The 7,968-nt window shown below is 38.2% G+C and overlaps 1 long non-coding RNA gene across 2 annotated transcripts in view; it reads left to right on the top strand.

Moving 5' to 3' along the window:
- The first annotated feature begins 886 nt into the window (after positions 1-886).
- The window catches only part of LOC127487606 (uncharacterized), a 78,020-nt gene continuing 70,938 nt past the window's right edge, over positions 887-7,968 (top strand). For both annotated transcript variants that reach the window (XR_011386869.1, XR_011386868.1), the window contains exon 1: positions 887-1,063. This is a non-coding gene — a long non-coding RNA (uncharacterized lncRNA). The remainder of the gene's footprint in view (positions 1,064-7,968) is intronic.

The raw sequence follows: 7,968 nt of genomic DNA, 5'->3' as shown, positions 1-7,968 counted from the left end.
TTTGAAGACCTGTTCTTTCCACTGGGATCTCACTCGCAAAGATCTTTCATTTAGGTTTTTTTTTCCCCCAGAGTGTCTTGGCTTTCCATGCCTGAAATACTCTCATGGGCTTTTCTACATAGCTATGTTACTAGTGCTTTCTATTTGCTGGACACTGTACCAAGTGGTTCATATGAATGATCACATTTAATTCTCAGAGTGGCCATGTTGTACCTGCCATTTTTATTCAAATTTTAAATAGATAATAAGCTAAGGCTTACAATATGCAATGATCTGTCTAATAAGATATAGAACAGGTGCTCAAAGTTATATTTGTATATATGTATCAAAATATTACATGTTACCCCCAAAGATATGTATAACTATTATATCAATAAATTTTTTTAAAATAAGTTGTTCACTTAAAAAGAATTATATATGAGGCTGGCGCTATTCCATAGCGGATAAGGCCACTGCCTGCAGTGCTGGCATCCCATGTGGGCGCTGGTTCTAGACTTGGCTGCTCCACTTCCGATCTGGCTATCTACTATGACCTGGGAAAGCAGTAGAAGATTGCCCAAGTCCTTGGACCCCTGCATGCACACAGGGGACTGTGAGGAAGCTCCTGGCTCCTGGCTTTGGATTGGCACAGCTCTGGTCATTGCAGCCATCTGGGGAATGAACCACTGAGTGGAAGACCTCTCTCTCTGCCTCTGCCTCTTTTTCCCTCTCTGTGTAATTCTGACTTTCAAATAAATGAATTGATCTTTAAAAAAAAGAATTACATATATGCACACACATTTATATATAATTAAATAGGAACACACACACACCCATATATATACATGTATATACACACATATTGGGCTTACTAACTCTAACACTCACATTTCTGATTTCTAGGCTAAAATGCTTCCCTCAGTTCAGTGGCAGCTGAATTATTAACCTTCTTTGAGCAGAAGCTATCTTCTAGCCTGAAAGGATCAAGACTAAAGTTCAGCCAAGAACATTGGATCTTGGAGTCACCATGGGTCAGATGCTTAATTGACTAAATCAAATGAAAAAACACACCTGGAAGAATCAGGTAAATTGGAAGGTCAAACACAGAATCAGTCACAAGCAGGTATTATGCAAGCAACAAGATATGGCAGTTCTCAAAAGCCTAAATAAGTCCAAAGTTCAAAAATAGTCCATATTCAAGCACATTTAGAATATCTGATCCAAGGATATGATTGTTTTGCTCAGGATCTGTATTTCTCACTGTACTTGGTGGAGAAAGAAGGGAGGGCCAGAGAAGGTTTATAGATATGTGATAAAATCAAGGGAGCCCTGGGAAAGTTAGGATCTACAGGTGCCATTTGATCCCAATTAACGAAGGGGCAGATGTGCTAGCTTTCTTAAGAAACTTCTCCAAATTCTACCTGCAACAGATGGCTAGCCATCTCTGCTTAAATGCCTTCCACTGAACAGCAATTCTGTACTTGATTTGCTATCAAACAGAAAAGCTCTTTAGAATATCCTTTAAGTTTACCAATAACTTTCATCTTGTCTGGAATATGTTTTAGTGGTAATTACCATTTCCTCTTCATCTAGACTATAATTCTTTTAATGCAGGCTCTGTTTACTTTAATATTTTAATCTCATCAATTTGTCTGCTTTTCTTAAGCTTGGTTAATTAAACCCCTCAGTTCCTTTATAGACATTCCTGCCATTCAGTTTATGTTTCACTCCTCGAATTAAATTTTTTGGCTTATGTACAAAACTACGATTATTCCCCTTTTTCCTGAGTTGTCTCTACTCAGCATATCCACTTGTGATTATTGCTGTTATGGGATGAATTTTATCCATCTCAAATTCATCTGCTAAAGTCTTGGCCTGCAGCGCCTTGGTATGTAACTATTTGGCATTAGGCTCATTACAGATACAATTAGTTAAAACGAAGTCTACACTGAAGTAGGCTGGGACTCTAATCTGATATGACTAGTATGTCTAATGAAAAGGAATAAAAACAAGAACAGACATCACACATCACACAGGTAGACTCCATGTAAAGATGAAGGCAGAGATTGGCAGGTAGGTGGGGTGGAGGATTGGGTTTATATGTGTGGTTGTGGCAGTGAGAGTGATGTTTACACGAGGAAAGTAATGTCAAAGATTGTCAGCACACAACCAAAACCTAGAAGAGAGGCATGGGACAAATTCTTTGTCACAGCCTCCATGGGAACCAATCCTAAACCACATTGATCTTGAACTTTCAGTCTTCAGAACTGAGTGACAAAATGTTTCTATTACTAAGCCACTCATTTGGTGGGATTTTGTTATAGTAACTCTAGGGAACTAATATTCATACCATTGCTTTTAATTTTTAATATATTATACAATCTGAAACATCTCATAGGTTTTGTCTTCAGAATTTATCCACAACATAGGTTAACTCCATAAACTGAAGTGCTGAAAGTTCCATTTCAAGTATCACCTGATTAGGCATTAGCTACTCTTACTCCATCATTACCTTACCTGTGTTGACCAGTACTGATGTTGAAATTTTTTTTTTAACTTTTATTTAATGAATATACGTTTCCAAAGTACGAATAATGGATTACTATGGCTTCCCCCCCACAACCCTCCCCTTTCCCACTCCCTCTCCCCTTCCATTCACATCAAGATTCATTTTCGATTATCTTAATATACAGAAGATCAGCTTAGTATACATTAAGTAAGGATTTCAACAGTTTGCTCCCACACAGAAACATAAAGTGAAAAATAATAGATGAATTTTTTTAATGATGATGAAATCAGATCAGACCTATTGTCATGTTTAATCCCAGTGAGAGTCAAGTTGGGAGTTGATAGTTTCTTTTCTTTTCTTTCTTTTTTTTTTTTTTTTTTTTTTTTTTTTTTTTTTTTTTTTTTTTTACAGAGGATCAGTTTAGTATGCATTAAGTAAAGATTTCAACAGTTTGCACCCCCATAGAAACACAAAGTGAAATATATTATTTGAGTACTCGTTATAGCATTAAATCTCAATGCACAGCACATTAAGGACAGAGATCCTACATGAGGAGTAAGTGCACAGTGACTCCTGTTGTTGACTTTACCAATTGACACTCCTGTCTATGGCATCAGTAATCTCCCTATGCTCCAGTCATGAGTTTCCAAGGCTATGGAAGCCCCTTGAGTTCTCCGACTCTTATCTTGTTCAGACAAGGTCATAGTCAAAGTGGAGGTTCTCTCCTCCCTTCAGAGAAAGGTACCTCCTTCTTTGATGACCTGTTCTTTCCACTGAGATCTCACTCACAGAGATCTTTTGACAGAGTGTCTTGGCTTTCCATGCCTGAAATACTCTCATGGGCTTTTCAGCCAGATCTGAATGTCTTTAGGGCTGATTCTGAGGCCAGAGTGCTATTTAGGGCATCTGCCATTCTATGAGTCTGCTGAGTATCTCACTTCCCATGTTGGATCACTCTCCCCTTTATTTATTCTATCGGTTAGTGTTAGCAGGTACTAGACTTGCTTATGTGCTCCCTTTGACTCTTAGTCCTTTCATTATGATCAATTGCGAACTGAAATTGATCACTTGGAATAGTGAGATGGCATTGGTACATGCCACCTTGATGGGATTAAATTGGAGTCCCCTGGTATGTTTCTAACTCTACCATTTGGGGCAAGTCAGCTTGAGCATGTCCCAAATTATATATCTCTTCCCTCTCTTATTCCTACTCTTATGTTTAACAGGGATCACATTTCAGTTAAATTTCAACACTTAAGAATAACTGTGTATTAATTACAGAATTAAACCAGTCATATTAAGTAGAACAGACAAAAAAACTACTAAGAGGGATAATGTATTAAGTTGTTCATTAACAGTCAGGGCTATGCTGATCAAGTCACCGTTTCCCATAGTGTCCATTTCACTTCAACAGGTTTCCTTTTTTGTGTTCAGTCAGTTGTCACCGATCAGGGAGAACATATGGTATTTGTCCCTTTGGGACTGGCTTATTTCACTCAGCATGATGTGTTCCAGATTCCTCCATTCTGTTGCAAATGACTGGATTTCGTTGTTTCTTACTGCAGTATAGTATTCTAAAGAGTACATATCCCATAATTTCTTTATCCAGTCTACCGTTGATGGGCATTTAGGTTGGTTCCAGGTCTTAGCTATTGTGAATTGTGCTGCAATAAACATTAGGCTGCAGACCGCTTTTTTGTTTGCCAATTTAAATTCCTTTGGGTAAATTCCAAGGAGTGGGATGGCTGGGTCGAACGGTAGGGTTATCTTCAGGTTTCTGAGGAATCTCCAGACTGATTTCCATAGTGGCTTGACCAGTTTGCATTCCCACCAACAGTGGGTTAGTGTCCCTTTTTCCCCACATCCTCGCCAGCATCTGTTGTTGGTAGATTTCTGAATGTGAGCCATTCTAACCGGGGTGAGGTGGAACCTCATTGTGGTTTTGATTTGCATTTCTCTGATTGCTAATGACGTTGAACATGTTTTCATGTGCCTGTTGGCCATTTGGATTTCCTCTTTTGAAAAATGTCTATTGAGGTCCTTGGCCCATCTCTTAATTGGGTTGTTGTTTTTGTTTTTGTGGAGTTTCTTGATCTCTTTGTAGATTCTGGTTATTAACCCTTTATCTGTTGCATAGTTTGCACATATTTTTTCCCATTCTGACGGTTGTCTCTTCACTCTCCTGACTGTTTCTTTTGCAGTACAGAAACTTCTCAATTTGATGCAATCCCAATAGTTAATTTTGGCTTTGACTGCCTGTGCCTCCCGGGTCTTTTCCAGAAACTCTTTGCCTGTGCCAATATCTTGAAGGGTTTCTCCAATGTTCTCTAGTAACTTGATGGTGTCAGGTCGTAGATTTAGGTCTTTAATCCATGTTGAGTGGATTTTTGTGTAAGGTGTAAGGTAGGGGTCTTGCTTCATGATTCTGCACGTGGAAATCCAATTTTCCCAGCACCATTTATTGAATAGACTGTCCTTGCTCAAGGAATTAGTTTTAGATCCTTGATCAAATATAAGTTGGCTGTAGATGTTTGGGTTGATTTCTGGTATTTCAATTCTGTTCCATTGGTCTATCCTTCTGTTTCTGTACCAGTACCATGCTGTTTTGATTACAACTGCCCTGTAGTATGTCCTGAAATCTGGTATTGTGATGCCTCCGGCTTTGTTTTTGTTGTACAAGATTGCTTTAGCTATTCGGGGTCTCTTGTGCCTCCATATAAATTTCAGCACCAATTTTTCCAGATCTGAGAAGAAGGTCTTCGGTATCTTGATTGGTATTGCATTGAATCTATAAATTGCTTTTGGGAGAATGGACATTTTGATGATATTGATTCTTCCAATCCATGAGCATGGAAGATTTTTCCATTTCTTGGTATCCTCTTCTATTTCTTTCTTTAAGGTTTTGTAATTTTCATCGTAGAGATCTTTAACGTCCTTGGTTAAGTTTATTCCAAGGTATTTGATTGTTTTTGTAGCTATTGTGAATGGGATTGATCTTAGAAGTTCTTCCTCAGCCATGGCATTGTCTGTGTATACAAAGGCTGTTGATTTTTGTGCATTGATTTTATACCCTGCTACTTTGCCAAACTCTTCTATGAGTTCCAATAGTCTCTTGGTAGAGTTCTTTGGGTCCCCTAAATAAAGAATCATGTCATCTGCAAAGAGGGATAGTTTGAGTTCTTCCTTCCCAATTTGTATCCCTTTAATTTCTTTTTCTTGCCTAATAGCTCTGGCTAAAACTTCCAGAACTATATTGAATAGCAGTGGTGAGAGTGGGCATCCCTGTCTGGTACCAGATCTCAGTGGAAATGCTTCCAACTTTTCCCCATTCAATAGGATGTTGGCTGTGGGTTTTTCATAGATTGCTTTGATTGTATTGAGGAATGTTCCTTCCAAACCCAGTTTGCTTAGAGTTTTCATCATGAACGGGTGTTGTATTTTATCAAATGCTTTCTCGGCATCTATTGAGAGAATCATATGGTTTTTCTTCTGCAGTCTGTTAATGTGGTGTATCACATTGATTGTCTTGCGCACATTAAACCATCCCTGCATACCAGGGATAAATCCCACTTGGTCTGGGTGGATGATCTTTCTGATGTGTTGTTGCATTCTATTGGCGAGAATTTTATTGAGGATTTTTGCATCTATGTTCATCAGGGATATTGGTCTGTAATTCTCTTTCAGTGCTGCATCTTTTTCCGGCTTAGGAATTAAGGTGATGCTGGCTTCATAGAAAGAATTTGGGAGGATTCCCTCTTCTTCAATTGTTCTGAATAGTTTGAGAAGAATTGGAGTTAGTTCTTCTTTAAATGTCTGGTAGAATTCAGCAGTGAATCCATCTGGTCCTGGGCTTTTCTTTGTTGGGAGGGCCTTTATTACTGTTTCAATTTCTGTCTCAGTTATGGGTCTGTTTAGGTTTTCGATGTCTTCCTGGTTCAATTTAGGTAGGTTGCATGTGTCCAGGAATCTATCCATTTCTGATAGGTTTCCCTGTTTGCTGGCATACAAGTCCTTGTAGTAATTTCTGATGATTCTTTTTATTTCTGTGGTGTCTGTTGTTACATTTCCTTTTTCATCTCTGATTTTATTGATTTGGGTCTTTTCTCTTCTTTTTTTAGTTAGTTGGGCCAATGGGGTGTCAATTTTGTTTATTTTTTCAAAAAACCAGCTCCTCGTTTGGCTGATTTTTTGTAATGTTTTTCTTGATTCAGTCCTGTTGATTTCTTCTCTGATTTTAATTATTTCTCTTCTCCTACTAGATTTGGGTCTGGTTTGCTGTAGGTTTTCTAGATCCTTGAGGTGAATAGAAAGCTCATCTATTTGGTGCCTTTCCAATTTCTTGATGTAGGCACCTATTGATATAAACTTTCCTCTTAACACTGCTTTTGCTGCGTCCCATAAGTTTTGGTATGTTGTGCTGTTATCCTCATTTACTTCCAGAAAGTTTTTGATTTCTCTTTTGATTTCTTCTATGACCCATTGTTCATTCAGGAGCATGTTGTTCAATCTCCATGTGTTTGCGTATGCTCTAGGGATTCCTGAGTTGTTCATTTCCAACTTCATTCCTTTATGGTCTGAGAAGCTGCATGGTATGATTCTAATTCTTTTGAATTTGCTGAGACTTGCTTTATGGCCTAATATGTGGTCAATCCTAGAGAAGGTTCCATGTACTGCTGAGAAGAATGTATAATCTTTAGCTGTAGGATTGAAAGTTCTGTATATATCTGTTAGATCCATTTGGGCTATAGTGTCGTTTAAATCTACTGTATCCTTGTTGATCTTCTGTCCTATTGATCTGTCTATTTCTGAGAGTGGAGTATTGAAGTCCCCCAGTACTATTGTATTGGGGTCTAAGTCTCCCTTTAAGTCCGTTAACAAATCTTTTAGATAAACCGGTGCCCTGTAGTTAGGTGCATATACATTGATAATTGTTATATCTTCCTGTTGAATTGATCCCTTAATCATTATGTAGTGTCCCTCTTTGTCTCTCTTAATGGTTTTTGTGGTAAAGTTTATGGTGTCTGATATTAAGATGGCTACGCCTGCTCTTTTTTCATTTCTGTTGGCATGGTATATCTTTTTCCAGCCTTTCACTTTCAGTCTGTATGGATCTTTGTTGGAAAGATGTGTTTCTTGTAAGCAGCAAATAGATGGGTTTTGTTTTTTAACCCAATCAGCCAAACGGTGTCTTTTAACTGGACAGTTCAGGCCATTCACGTTCAATGTGACTAATGATAAGTGGTAACTTTGCCCTGCCATTTGCCAAAGATAAGTTCTAATATATGCTTTGAATTCCCTGTGATCTTTTGCTGTGAGCTTTCCTTCCTTGGTTTCCTTCCTTTACCTTCTTTCATATTGATGACCGTGTTTCTTTGTTTCTGTGTGTAACACATCTTTAAGCATCTTTTGCAGGGCTGGACGAGTGGCAACAAATTCTTTCAATTTCTGTTTGTTATGAAAAGTCTTTATTTCACCTTCAT

Source organism: Oryctolagus cuniculus, chromosome 2, assembly GCF_964237555.1.
Source record: "Oryctolagus cuniculus chromosome 2, mOryCun1.1, whole genome shotgun sequence".
Lineage (NCBI taxonomy): Eukaryota > Metazoa > Chordata > Mammalia > Lagomorpha > Leporidae > Oryctolagus > Oryctolagus cuniculus.
Note: the sequence above shows the minus strand (reverse complement) of the source record. Positions and strands in the feature narration are given on the sequence as shown.